We start from the raw sequence: 13,184 nt of genomic DNA on the forward strand, positions 1-13,184 counted from the left end.
GGGACGGTGAATATTTCATTCACATGGTTTTTACTGTTGAATCTTTTAGCTTCGTTTGAACTTTGTTCACTTGGTACATTTATCATCCCCAGAATAAGTTTTAGATTGATAATGTGGCTAGTTATATGAGATTTCAGGTTAGAAAGAATCAATGTAACTGTTATTTTTTTATATAAATAAGTGAAATAGTGGATGTCCATGGACCCACTCTACTGTAGAAAGCTGACTTCTCCAAGTCATATGTTACCCTTTTATGTCTTTCTCTTTCTCAATTCTTGTTAATTATTTTATAACACGTTATCAATACGAGACTGTTAATCAACTGTGTAGAGTTAATTTTCTTTTTTACAAAAATCAGCATGCCTTCGATTCACAATTATTCCAGTGAAGAAAATAAAAATTATTGGGTCATTGTTAAGTTTTTGTGTATCTCCTCATTTTGTACTTTAATCTGTGTGCTTATGTGTAAATACATCTGGGTGTATATCTTATTCCTTGAACATTTTTTTTTTGGGGGTATAATAATATTGATATATTATGTGAAGGATTTAATAATGATTTGGTTAAAGGAACAACTTTAATTTGAAAAAGTTGGCTTTGTTATACAAAAGATTATGATTGTCTCTTAATCTTAAGATACGGAGATTGTGAGAAATATGGAATTTGGTACCTGAAAATATTGTTAAGATACTACATGTATTGAAAATGAATTCTTTGATTTCTTGATATTACTCCTCATTTTTATAGTTATTAGATATTAATTCTTTGGTTGCCTTCATTTCTTTTGTGGTTGAATCAAAAGTGTTTTTCCTTCATTTTTCTTTTTTCTTACTTGGTAAAATATATCCATGCCAGTTTTTTATGGTTCTTAGATTTTTAGTCTTTATTAGAGCATACTTTGCTCACCCCTTCAATTTTTTTTTCCGGTTCTTTTTCGAGGGGCTCATTGAACCAGAATTTTTTTAGAGTAAGTTTTATTTTTATTTATTTTATTTTATTTTTTGAAAAAAAAAAGAAAAGAATTTTTAACTTGTTTGATACTAACAATTTAGGCATGATTTGAGTAGTATTTTTTGGTGAGGGCTTGAACATAAAATAAAAATATATTTTTTAACACCTAGGCTAATGATTGTGATTCTATATATAACTTACTTTTATTTTATAAGTTTGTTATGACCTTGTCTATCTTAGAAGTAACATCGATCCATCTTGATTGAAACTTGTGTCATGTGCGGTGAGGTTATTTGCATATATTTCAGGTTTCGCATTTTAGTCTAGAACTTGTCATGAATGTTATTGAAGCGGAATAAAAAGTATTGCTTTGTTTAGAAGATGATAATAGACTTTCTTTGATTTGTCTTGTAAAGTTTATCTTTTTCAAATAGTATATCACTAGTAACCCCTTTGAGCTTGTAGCCTAATATTTATCTTGATCCATTTTTTTTAATCCCTTATTTTTGGACCCTGCTTTCTAGAGCACTGTTGCATAGATCATGATAAAATTATTAAAATTGAAGAAAAAAGACGGTGAAGTGAAAAAGCTGATCAATGATAATTACTTATGATGAGAAGGCCCTCTTAGCAAGAATGTGACATGTAAAAAAAATTACTTGAAAAAAAAAAAGAAAAAAAAAGTTGCTTGAAAAAAAAATGATGATTGAAGCATTCTTGATATAATGAGAATTACTTGTGAAAATAATTGAACAGAGGGCTGAAACAAATAAAGTAAAATAAATGGGTGATGAAGTTCAAAAAAAAAGTATAAGGTGCTTATGGAAGTTAAATCACTATTATAATATAGTTTTCTATCTATCCCCTAGCCTAAATTACAATCGTTAAAGTCCTATTTGATTCTAGTCAAGCATGTTTTATTAGTGGAGATGTACATAATTGGCAAGCCTATGATTTCTTGTACTATATGTGAATTCTTTTGTGAGTGAGAGAATTGTTCTTTAATGCTAAGTCCTTAATTTATATTCAATTTTTTAAATTGAGTGCTTGAACTATTTTTTCTTGTGAGGGCACTTGTTTCGTGTTAGATAAGGAATTTTATTTTATGGAGTAGGTGGAAAAACTTAATATGATGAGTTAAGGGTCTGCCTAGTGAAGTTCTTCCCGGGCGGGGAGAACGAACGGTGTTGATTGGCATAAGGTTCCGATACTAGGATGTTAGAAGTTAGTTTTCTGTTGAATATCTTGCATCACGATCGGAAAGTGTACTTTATATTGTGATTTTGTTATATGGCTTAATTGTATGTAGTAATTAAAGTGGTGGCATTCCTAGTTTGATTATTTTTTTATGAGTTTAAATGCATGCTCGAGAACGAGCAAAACTCTAAGTATGTGGTGTTGACGTGAGACAAAAAAATACATACTTTTAGCCATTATTTGCCTCATATTTAGTACCTTTATATGTTTTGTTTGAGCATGAATTTTATGAATTGTGTTAAATAATGTATTTTATTTATAGGATTAAAATAATAGGAAGATAAAAAAATTTGGAGCACAAATGAATTAAAAAAAAATTATATAAAGAAATCAAACAGACAACTTAATGGATTAAATTCAATATAATAATAATTTATATATGTGCAACAATTAGCGAATTGAAAAAGAAGTAAGACATACATGCTGCCACGTGGCAGTCTTGGAAGAAGCAAGAAAATTTTTGAAGCGGCACACATATAACCTGTTTGGATTGACTTATTTTTAAGCAGCTTAGAAGTTGAAAACTACTTATAAGTTAAAAAAAAGAGTAGGTGCAGGCCAACTTATTTTTTGACTTATAAGCTGTTTTCAACTTATAAACTGCTTAAAATAAGTTCATCCAAATAAATTCAACTATTTATTGGGCTTATTTTAAGCACAAAATGACTTTAAATTGGCCAGTCAAACACTCAAAACAAGCTGAAAACAGCTTATAAGCCAATCCAAACGGCCTCATAATCAGTAAACCCAATTTCTTTGGGTTTTGGATTTTCAATTAATTTTGGATTCAGTTATTTATTTAGGGGGGTTTATATTTATAAATAGTCCATAAAAAATAATTGTTAAAACTAACTAACTTACAACAAGAACTAACAAATAATATAGGATTTAGAATTTTATAGCTTGAAAACTTTGGAAGCACCGCCATGGAGGACTTAGAATTTTATAGCTTGGAAATTTTATAACTTACCGATCTTGCATACTAAAAAACTAAAATAGATCACTAATACAATATTCTTGCTGAGTTATGAAATCATGGGGAGCACATTTCTAGTAACTTCTTATAATCTAAAATACAAATAAATATTTATAAGTTCCAAGCTATTTTTATTCTTTTTATTTTGTTTCAATTTAAATCCTCCCTTTTTAAATAACGACTATCAAGTTAAATTTTGCTATTGACAATATTCTTTCATATTCTCTGTGGGATCGACCCCGACTCATAATTGTTTATATTTCTTTTCGAGAAGTATATTTGGACGTTATCAGCTTGACTCTTCCATATTTGTGCAATGATGTAATACATCAAAATACTCCTAGATTAATACATGCGATGATATTTTCAGGGTTTGGACATGTTTATACTTGTACAACGGGTCAAGTCCTTGTCCTAAGGTACGAGGATATGGTGTAAGTAGAAAGGACCATCATCTTCATTCATTGAAGATTCTTGGATTTAGAGAGGTTAAGTAGCTCTAGACACTTTCTAATCCATTCAGCAACGTTACTCCTTCATTCAGATGCATTGTCAAAGGATCTTGTTTCTCTCTAGGATGAAGATTCAAAAATACGATTTGATGCAGACGACATTTAAAATGCTTGTTGTCTCAATATATTTGTTTTGATTTTTGATCCATGTGATGTAACTTGTTCAAGGCTTTCAAATATAATATCACTTGGAATAAACAACCTTTGATTTGGAGTTAATTTTCTTCAAATCTATTTTGATATTTTTCAACTTTGATGTTTGGAAAAATGATATAAGAGGTATATATTATCCCATTGGGGGTTGCTAAAAATTGTATAATCAACACTAAAAAATATTACAATAATAAAAACATTTTATTTTAGTACTAGATAGGCAATGCTCGTGCTAAGCACAGGCCCAACACTAGTATTTGAAGTATTTTTTTTCTTTCTATGAAACTTTGATACAATTTTCTGTTGATAAAAAGAAAAAAGAGAAAGCAACGTGCATGCTCGTATTGAGCAATAAAAACTAAGCTAAATCCATCGGCGGCCCTCTAAAGTTGGCATTAACTTTCACTTAGACACTTTAACTAGGCTTTGTTCATTTTAGACACCTCATGTCATGCTCCGCTGTGTCATTTTGACACTTTTTACTGAGTTGGCAGAGTGCGTGTATTGCACTCATTTTAAGCGTGTGAAAAATATTTTTTTTCCTTTCTTTTTCTTCCATCTTTCTCCTTCCACCTTCTACCACCATTTATCAAATGACCACCACATTAATTTGAAAGAATCTTGTAAAAGCATAGCAATACTCTGGTTTTGAACAAAATAAAAACTCCATTTAGATAATTCAAAAAGAATTTTTAAAAAATAAAACGTATTTTTGAATTAACCCAACCCACCCCCACCCCCGTTCATCTTCTTCTTCAATCTCGTTTACCCTTTCACTGGCGGCGAGGCGCCACCACTTCTAATAAACTCCCCCCCCCACCTCTTTATTCTTCTCCACTGAACCTTACCCCTTTCATTGGTGCAGATAGTATACCATTGTTGCGTACCCAAGCAAAAAAAATATTTCCTTTCATTTTGATAGCATCAAAATCTTCTACCCATTGCCTTCATTTTCTTCCCACTAATAATCCTTCATCATAATTATAAAAAACAATAACGAATTTTGCCAAAAAAAATAATCATTTCATATTATTTTCATTTTAAAAGTAGAGCTTTGCCGGAAAATTTGAGACTTAGATCTATATTATAATTAAAAAAAATGAAAGAAGGAAAAAACAGAAAAAGAATTAGAGAGGGTGAGAGAAAGAGAGAGATGGAGAGGTGAGGGCTAGGGTGTGTGTGTGTGTGTAAAGAGGCATGATTGCAGTGAGGGGAAACATTGAACTGGGGAAGAAGACCCTTTTTTTCCTTTTTCCTTTTTTTTTTATTTTTTTTAATTTAGGTGTATAAGCTGGAAAATAAAAAAATAATTTTTTTTGTGAATCAAACTGACGTGTCCTCCTTTTATTAGTTAGCATGCCACATCACTTGCGAGTGGATTACATATATTTTGTAATTTTAGCTGATTTGAAAAAATATGTCAAAATGCCAAAAGCGTGACAGGACATAAGATATCTATGTCACGCCCCGAGAGGGTACCCTAGACGTGACCGGCACTCAGGAACCATTTCTGGCTTCCAAGCGAACCATATAGCCTGATCACACATTCGTTCATTCATTCAATCTGCGAAAGACTTAAAATAAAGAGAATATTTGGTGGACAAATCCCAAATCAATAATCTAACTCAAGAGAGAAAGGTCATGGGCCAACAAATCAAACTTCAATCTTTGTCATTAAAATAGTTTGACAAGAATAATTTCAAGGAAATAAAATATTCAATCGACCCATCACTATCTAGTCTATGAAGCCTCTATCACTACTATCTAATTGGTGCCAATGACATGTTCATGGCTACCTCAAATCAAAATGAAAAAGGCTAACTCGACGCAAGAATAACATAAGCGGTGTCCTCCGAATGTAGGGGAGGACTCACCAATACACTGAGTGTGAATAGATCCTCAATGATGCTCTTATTGACGATCTCTTAAACCTGTCGCTGCATCATGAAATGATGCAGGTCCAAATGGACATTAGTACATGGAATGTACGAGTATGTAATATGGCAGAATAAAATATACCTCAAGGAAGAATAACATCGGTTCAAATATCTCAAATCAAAAAGATAAGAGAGACTCAATCAAAGTATCATAAGTCTAAAGTAAGAATACATTTTAGACAAAGACCAATCACACACCATACAATCCAATCCAATACAATCATGTACAATACAATTCAAATCCAATCATATACAATCAGTTCAATCCGGTCATATACGATCCGATCCAACCCCAATCATATACAATTCGATCCGACCCCAATAATATACAATCTGATCCGATCCAATCACATACCATTCTATTCAACCCAATCACATATCACCTAATCCAATCCATCACACATCATCTAACCCGATCCAATCGTACACAATCCAATCACATATCATCTAATCCAATCCGATCATATACAATCAACTCAACAATCAACTCAAAAAACTCAACTCAATAAATATGCAAATTAAATTATGCAATGTTTTACGATTGAACTTAATCATCTATAATCACAATCAAACCAATCATATCATGCACAATCCACTCAATTTGGGGGTTTCTCTAACCGACAACTATCACCATATAAGCGAGTAATAGTACAACAAACTGACGTTGTTGCTGAGTCCGTTCATACCTTGCCAGGGTATGGACGAATCAACCAATCATGGATCCAATCCAACTAAGTCCTATCTGTCAGTACAGTAATTTAGGAAGCATCCGACTTTAACGGTTCAATCCTCTCCTATGTTTGGCGACGTAGTTTATTGGTTCAAGTATGGACTATACTCTTACCCAATTCGGTGCTCGATACTCCTCCCAAGACTCAATATACTCATATCTATCAGGTGAGTAAACTACTCAAAATGCTCATTTAGTCTCATGGGACTCTTTCAAATCAACTCATTTAGTCTCATTGGATTCTTTTCAAAACTCAATCAAATATGGCCTCATTGGACCTTCTTTCAAATCAACTCATCTCAATCATCAAAATCTTATTTTAAAGATTTGACACCATCTCCACTCAATGAATGCAGAAAATATTAGATGTCTTTAAAACATAATTTCAACTCCTCAACTCAAACTCAAAATAGATATTTTTATGTAAAAATACTCAACTCGTTTATACTCAAAATACTAATGTTCAAAATAATTAAAAGACTTCTCAAACTCAACTCATGCTTAAACTCCTTTTAAATTGAAGATGAAAATAATCATTCTTTAAACCCAAAATAGTGTATAAATAGTTTATACAAAGATGCTCACAAATCGTTTACTTAAACTCATTCTCAAACCATAATTTATACTCATATGACTCCAATCAAATCAAATTATGCAAGTCACATATCATGTAGTCACATTAGACTCCAATCCATTTCATCTCAAGCATCATCATCAACATACCTCTTCATCAATTATTTTACATATGTTAAATAACCACCATTCACATCATCATCATTCACACCATCATCAAACATCATCATTCACGTCATTATCAAACATTATCATTCACATCACTATCAAACATCATCATTCACATCACTATCGAAAAATATCTACTCCACAATCCTTACTTTATCCTATATGCAATTTATAGAAACAAAAGGACTTTCTCGCTCTACCAATGTCTCATTTCTTTTTATGTCATTCACATTCATAACTATCCAAATACTCATATAACTCAAAATCAATTTCATCAAACTCATGTAAAAGAATACCTCATTTCACTATGAAATAATATTGTTCTTATTATACATAAAAATCATCAATCTCATCCTCAAGATAGATTACTATAAAAACAAATCTCATCTTGGGTTCATGTGAATGAATACATGAATCCATACTCTCAACAAAGTTAACTCAAGAACATCATTAACACATTTTAGAAATATTCTAGGGTTTAGTAAAATTTCAAGAAAACCTTCCTAGAAGGTTCAAATCTTCCACACTCTTCATCAAACACATCTATGGGCATATGAAAGAACTCAATCCATATTTTGGGTTAGCCTTACATACCTGGAAATGAAGAACATCCCATCGAAAATCAAAGACATGACTTGAAGATCTTGAATCCTTGAGCTTTTGAGAGGATCTCTTGTTGGAGATGGATTTGAAGGAGAAGAGAGGGGATTTCTAGGACTTTTAGAGAGAGGAAGGGGCTGAAATAATGGTTCAAAACATGAACAAATTAGTGTATATATAATTTGGGAAAATGTCCAATTTGCCCTTCCTCAAAAATCTGGAAAAAGGGGCTAAAATCTCCCTGGCGCTATAGTGGCGCATCGCCACTATAGCGCCACGTTGAATTTAGGCTTAAAACCTGAACATCTGCTAGTGGCGCATCGCGCCAAAGACCAAACTATTGAGGCTGTTTTATGGTGCTATAGTGGCGCGTCGCGCCCTTATAACACCAAGCCTAAGTTTTCTAGATTCTGAGAAATAGGCTTAAAAACCCTGTACATCTCGTAGTGGCGCGATGCGCCAGGGACCAAACTACTGAGGCTTGTTCCTGGCGCGATAGTGGCGCATCGCGCCATTGTGGCGCCAAGCCCAGGCTTTCTGCAGTCACAACCCAGGCCTGAAATTTCGGCAGTACTAGTCCGTCTTAGGATGGTCATAACTTTTGACTCCGAACTCCAAAATTTACAATCTTAGCGGTATTGGAAAGAAGACTCAAAGAACTTTAATTTGATAGGTCATGGGCCATCCAATTCATCCTATTTTAGGAGACATGTTCATTTGAAGTTGACCCTTATACTAAATCGTCCGAAAACTTAATCGATTGGGATTCTTTGGACTCGACTTGGTGTTAGAGATCCCTTATGACCCCTAAACACATCTAACACACTTCAATTACTTAGGAACTAATCCTAACTCATGTTTATAATTACAAGTCCTCCGGTCCGAGTCTACACACACGTGAAGAAATGTTTGAGTCTTTGCAAAAAATATTCTGGGGTGTTACAATCTAAAATGAACAAAAGGTAATTAAGGTGTCTAAGTAAAAGTTGGTGCCAATTTTATAGGGTCACCGATGGATTCTCCCTAAGAACTATGCTCATTCGTCAGCCATGATCATATGCAACTTATTGATTCGTGCACTATAGAGGTAGACAACATGGTAAGGCCATTTCATTGGAGTGTTTAGACAGTTCCAAATTGAGAGAGAAAGCATATGCCTTGGACTAAGAAAATAACTGAAAAATAACTTGGGCAAAGCGGAGAAGCATGGTCCTCTTTCTAAAATTACACAACAATATACCAACCAGTAGTAATCAAGTACAAAAGGCATAGCATAAATGAATCCTTAAAGTATGAAAGAATTCCAGAAAATACAAATTTACCTAAGTGTCAAGATTCGAATTCAGGTGTGATGGAACATGTCCTTTCCCACCGGATAAGTCAGCTTAAAACCCAATAATTACGAAAATAAAGCAAAAATAGTCTAAATAAGCAAGTAATAACCAAAAGCGGAAGTTTTTCTAACTTAAATAACCTCCAAGGATTGATTGTCACATGTACAAGCCGCTAAAATAAGACCGAAATGAAAAGTACAAGTTTCAATATGTCTTCAACTCTCAAATAGAGTAAAGCATAAAAGTACAAAAAATCTGAGTGTCCGTTGAATATCAATAGCTACCTCTCTCAGTCTTCTAGAAGCCTCAGATGATTAGACAAAACGGTGATCAAAATCCAGGCTCAGAACCTACACAAGTGTAAAAGCAAAGGTGAGTACCAAACAACACGATACTCATCAAGCTAACTAGCAAAACTAAGTAAATCTAATAGAATACACGAAGTCCTTTCCAACCCAACTGAACCTCCATAACTACAACCTGCACATAAATCAGTCAACCTAATAGTTCATACTAAACAGTTCAATAAAGTTCAGATTACAGCTCAATATCACAAGATATAACGTACAAGTAGTCACAAGTCATATTTAAGCATCACGTTTGTCACACACAGATATGCATGAAATATATTTGCACACTCAATGATCACGCATGTGTGCAGCCGCTGGCAAAGACCTCAACATCATAATCTCTAACCAAAAATGACCTCGGTCTCATAATCTCCCACCGGAAGTGAACTTAGCAATATAATATCTAAATAAAAATGACCTCAGTCTCACAATCCCCCGCCGAAAGTGACCTCGACAATATAATCTCTAATCGAAAATGACCTCGATCTCATAATATCTTGCTGAAAATGACCTCGGCATGATATTCATGTACATCTCATCGCATTGTCTCAAAACAAATTCAATCAACATGCTCACACAAGTAATGAGGAATAAATTAATTCAAACAATCCGCAATCATAATCAGACTATCAAAGTATTTTATCAAATACACATAGATATCTACATCACAACGTATAGTACTTAATCTATACAATAACATATATCATATTTTATTAACCCCATCGATCAATTAAAATTAGTTCATATCACAATTCAATCTGTAACCTCATCCCCATTACTCCTCAATACATATACAAATGGGAAATTCAGGATTCTAAAAGATTCACGGATTTTTAAGAGTCAACTTGCCTTAACCAGTACACGTTCACTCAATCCACGTGAGCTTTCCCCTTTCGAATATACTCCAAATCGCTAAAATCTAGTCAAATAGTATTTAACAATCAACACTTAAGTCCAACGATATCAAGAACGCGAAATTCGGAGAAAAGGGGATCAAAAAGGTTCAAAATTCGATTTAAAAAAGGGGATTTAGATCCAAAATCTTTTGGATGAAATCATTCCTCATAGTCTTAGGAACTCAATGGAGAAAATCATTTTGAAAAACTAGTCCAAATCAAATCAAAATCACCATCTAAAGAATTTCCCAAAGTTCTTGAAAAAGTGCAATTTTCACCAATTGAAAACCTCAAATTCAAGTTACAATTCACAATTAGGCAATGGGTTACGAAGATTAGGGGTTAAAATCACCTACCCAATAGGTTCCACGCAAAAATCCTCTCCCAAATCGCCTACCCAAGCCTTCCAAGTTCGAAAATGGTAAAAAAAGCATAAACCCCGACCAACCCTCCTCAGATGTTGCTTAACCGAATAGGGTTTGCTTAAGCGGACCTTCACTTTAGCGAGAAATAGGTCAGTTTCGCAACCTCCGTCTCACCGCTTAAGCGACCAGGGGTTCGCTTAAGCGCACTTAGCCTAAGTGACCCCTGTCGCAAAAGTAGAGGTCGCTTTAGCGACACCCCCTCGCTAAAGCTAGGCCTGAAATTCAAAAAGTCGCAACTAGACCAACTTTAAGCCTCAAAAAATCAAAACATCCATGAGCTTCCAAAAACATACCGGAACTTTCCCTAGACCCAAAATCACCCTATGAATCCAACAGAGTCTTCAAAATTTAATTTCAAGCATCCAATCCCTGAACGTTGACCAAAGTCAATCTTATGGCCAAAAACTCATATATTTCCAACTCAACACATCAAATCTGTCAACTCTCCTAGACCAATTTCAATATTCTGAAACTAATGAAATCGCTGGAATTTTATTTCAAGACTTGAAACTCCGAATAACTTCAAATACCACTTTTGAGTCATTCAAACCTCTAAAACTCAAAGTTTACCAAAAATCTCAATTTTCCAGAAAAACCACGAAACCGACATCGAATATCAATCAAATATGACTCGGTGAAACTATTGAGAGGGATAAAATAGTCATTTTATGACATTTACCAAAAATGACCTTTAGAATCGTTACATTAAGGATCATTAGAAAAATAAGCATTACAAAGTTCTGAATACACTTATACTTAATAAGACAAATATTTTTCTTTCTTCTGTCCAAGTATTTTCGAAATCTCTGAGTCCAAAGGCTCCACATCATGTCAGCAAGTGTCAAACAAGCAGTCTGCAGGTGCCAAATTCATGTTCTACCACCTATCCAAAATAAGAAACTTTGTCAAACATTAACCAAAAAAATAAAAATAGCCAACTTCCTTATCATAGTTTGATTACGTATATGTAGATATTCCATTCCTACTATCTTTCCACAATAGGGAATCATCTTTCCTGCTCCTCAGTGACAGCTTTTAACAGTATCCAATAAATATAACACTTTATTTCTTAATTATTGAAGTTTCTCAAAATGTGCAACCCTGTGATCATATATATATTTAATCATTTATTGGTCCACCATCTATGAATTATAATATCTTGCTAGTAGAATTTTTCAATCTATTCAAGAGTTACTTGGGAATAACAAGTTGAATATGTATCATTTAGACATGAATACATACTTAGAGATTCTTAAATGTCTGCACATAACATAATTCACATATGTTGAAGCCTCAAAAAGTTGTGGATATCGAGCCCGCATGTCATCCTTCGACTCCCAGTCCCCTCTCGGACTGAGCAGTGCCTCCACTATTGTCACACCCCGATATCAACAGGGTGTGATGGGCACCCGACCCCGTGCTCGGAGCCGAGCGAACCCGCTGCTTCATAGTACATACTTAATCTCTTAGACTTTTACATCAACAAGAAATGAAAAACATAACTAAGCTTCGTGAATTATTTTTTTCCAAAATCTATCATCCCATAAAACTTATAACATACGACATAATAACATATCGGCTGGTGACGCCGCTTACAAGGATGACACTCTATACCCATGACTCTGTCTGCAAAGTCTCTAACTTCGAATGAAATATCATAGCATTTATAATCTTACTCGACAGCACCCCAGGAACAAGTAGAGTTGCTAACCCCGCTGGAACATCTTCTATAGTAGCTTTTACTTGTCTGGGTGTACCTGCGTGGCATGAAACGCAGCCCCCAAAGAAAAAGGGGGTCAGTACGAGTAATGTACTGAGTATGTAAGGCATGAAAATCAGCATAATAAAGAACATAAGGTATGAACAACCATATCGTAGAATCATAGACATATAGTGAGATAAGAGAGTAACCTGTACATATGAGTGCCCTTTTAGGCCGGATGCCATGCATGCTTGTCTTATCATATAAAACATATCTTTTTCATATGCATAGAAAATAGAAGTCATATCACCGAACAACGTCGGCGTGCCCACATATGTCCCGCGTCCGGGCATCCCGCGTCCAGGATGAAAATTACTCCAACTGATCAGGTGGAAATGCATCTATAGCGCCACATATACACCTCCCCATATCCCCCATATACATATACATATACATATACATATAGACAGCATGCACGAGAGCCCAACAAAATTCGTGTATTTATCGGAGTGACGGAAGGTCGGTAACCTCCGATTGTATTATAGACTAACCATGGTCGCTTTGTCTCACCTTGAAGGAACAATTATTATAGGATGAGACTATCAACGAAATATAATATT

Source organism: Solanum dulcamara, chromosome 7 (assembly GCF_947179165.1).
Source record: "Solanum dulcamara chromosome 7, daSolDulc1.2, whole genome shotgun sequence".
NCBI lineage: Eukaryota > Viridiplantae > Streptophyta > Magnoliopsida > Solanales > Solanaceae > Solanum > Solanum dulcamara.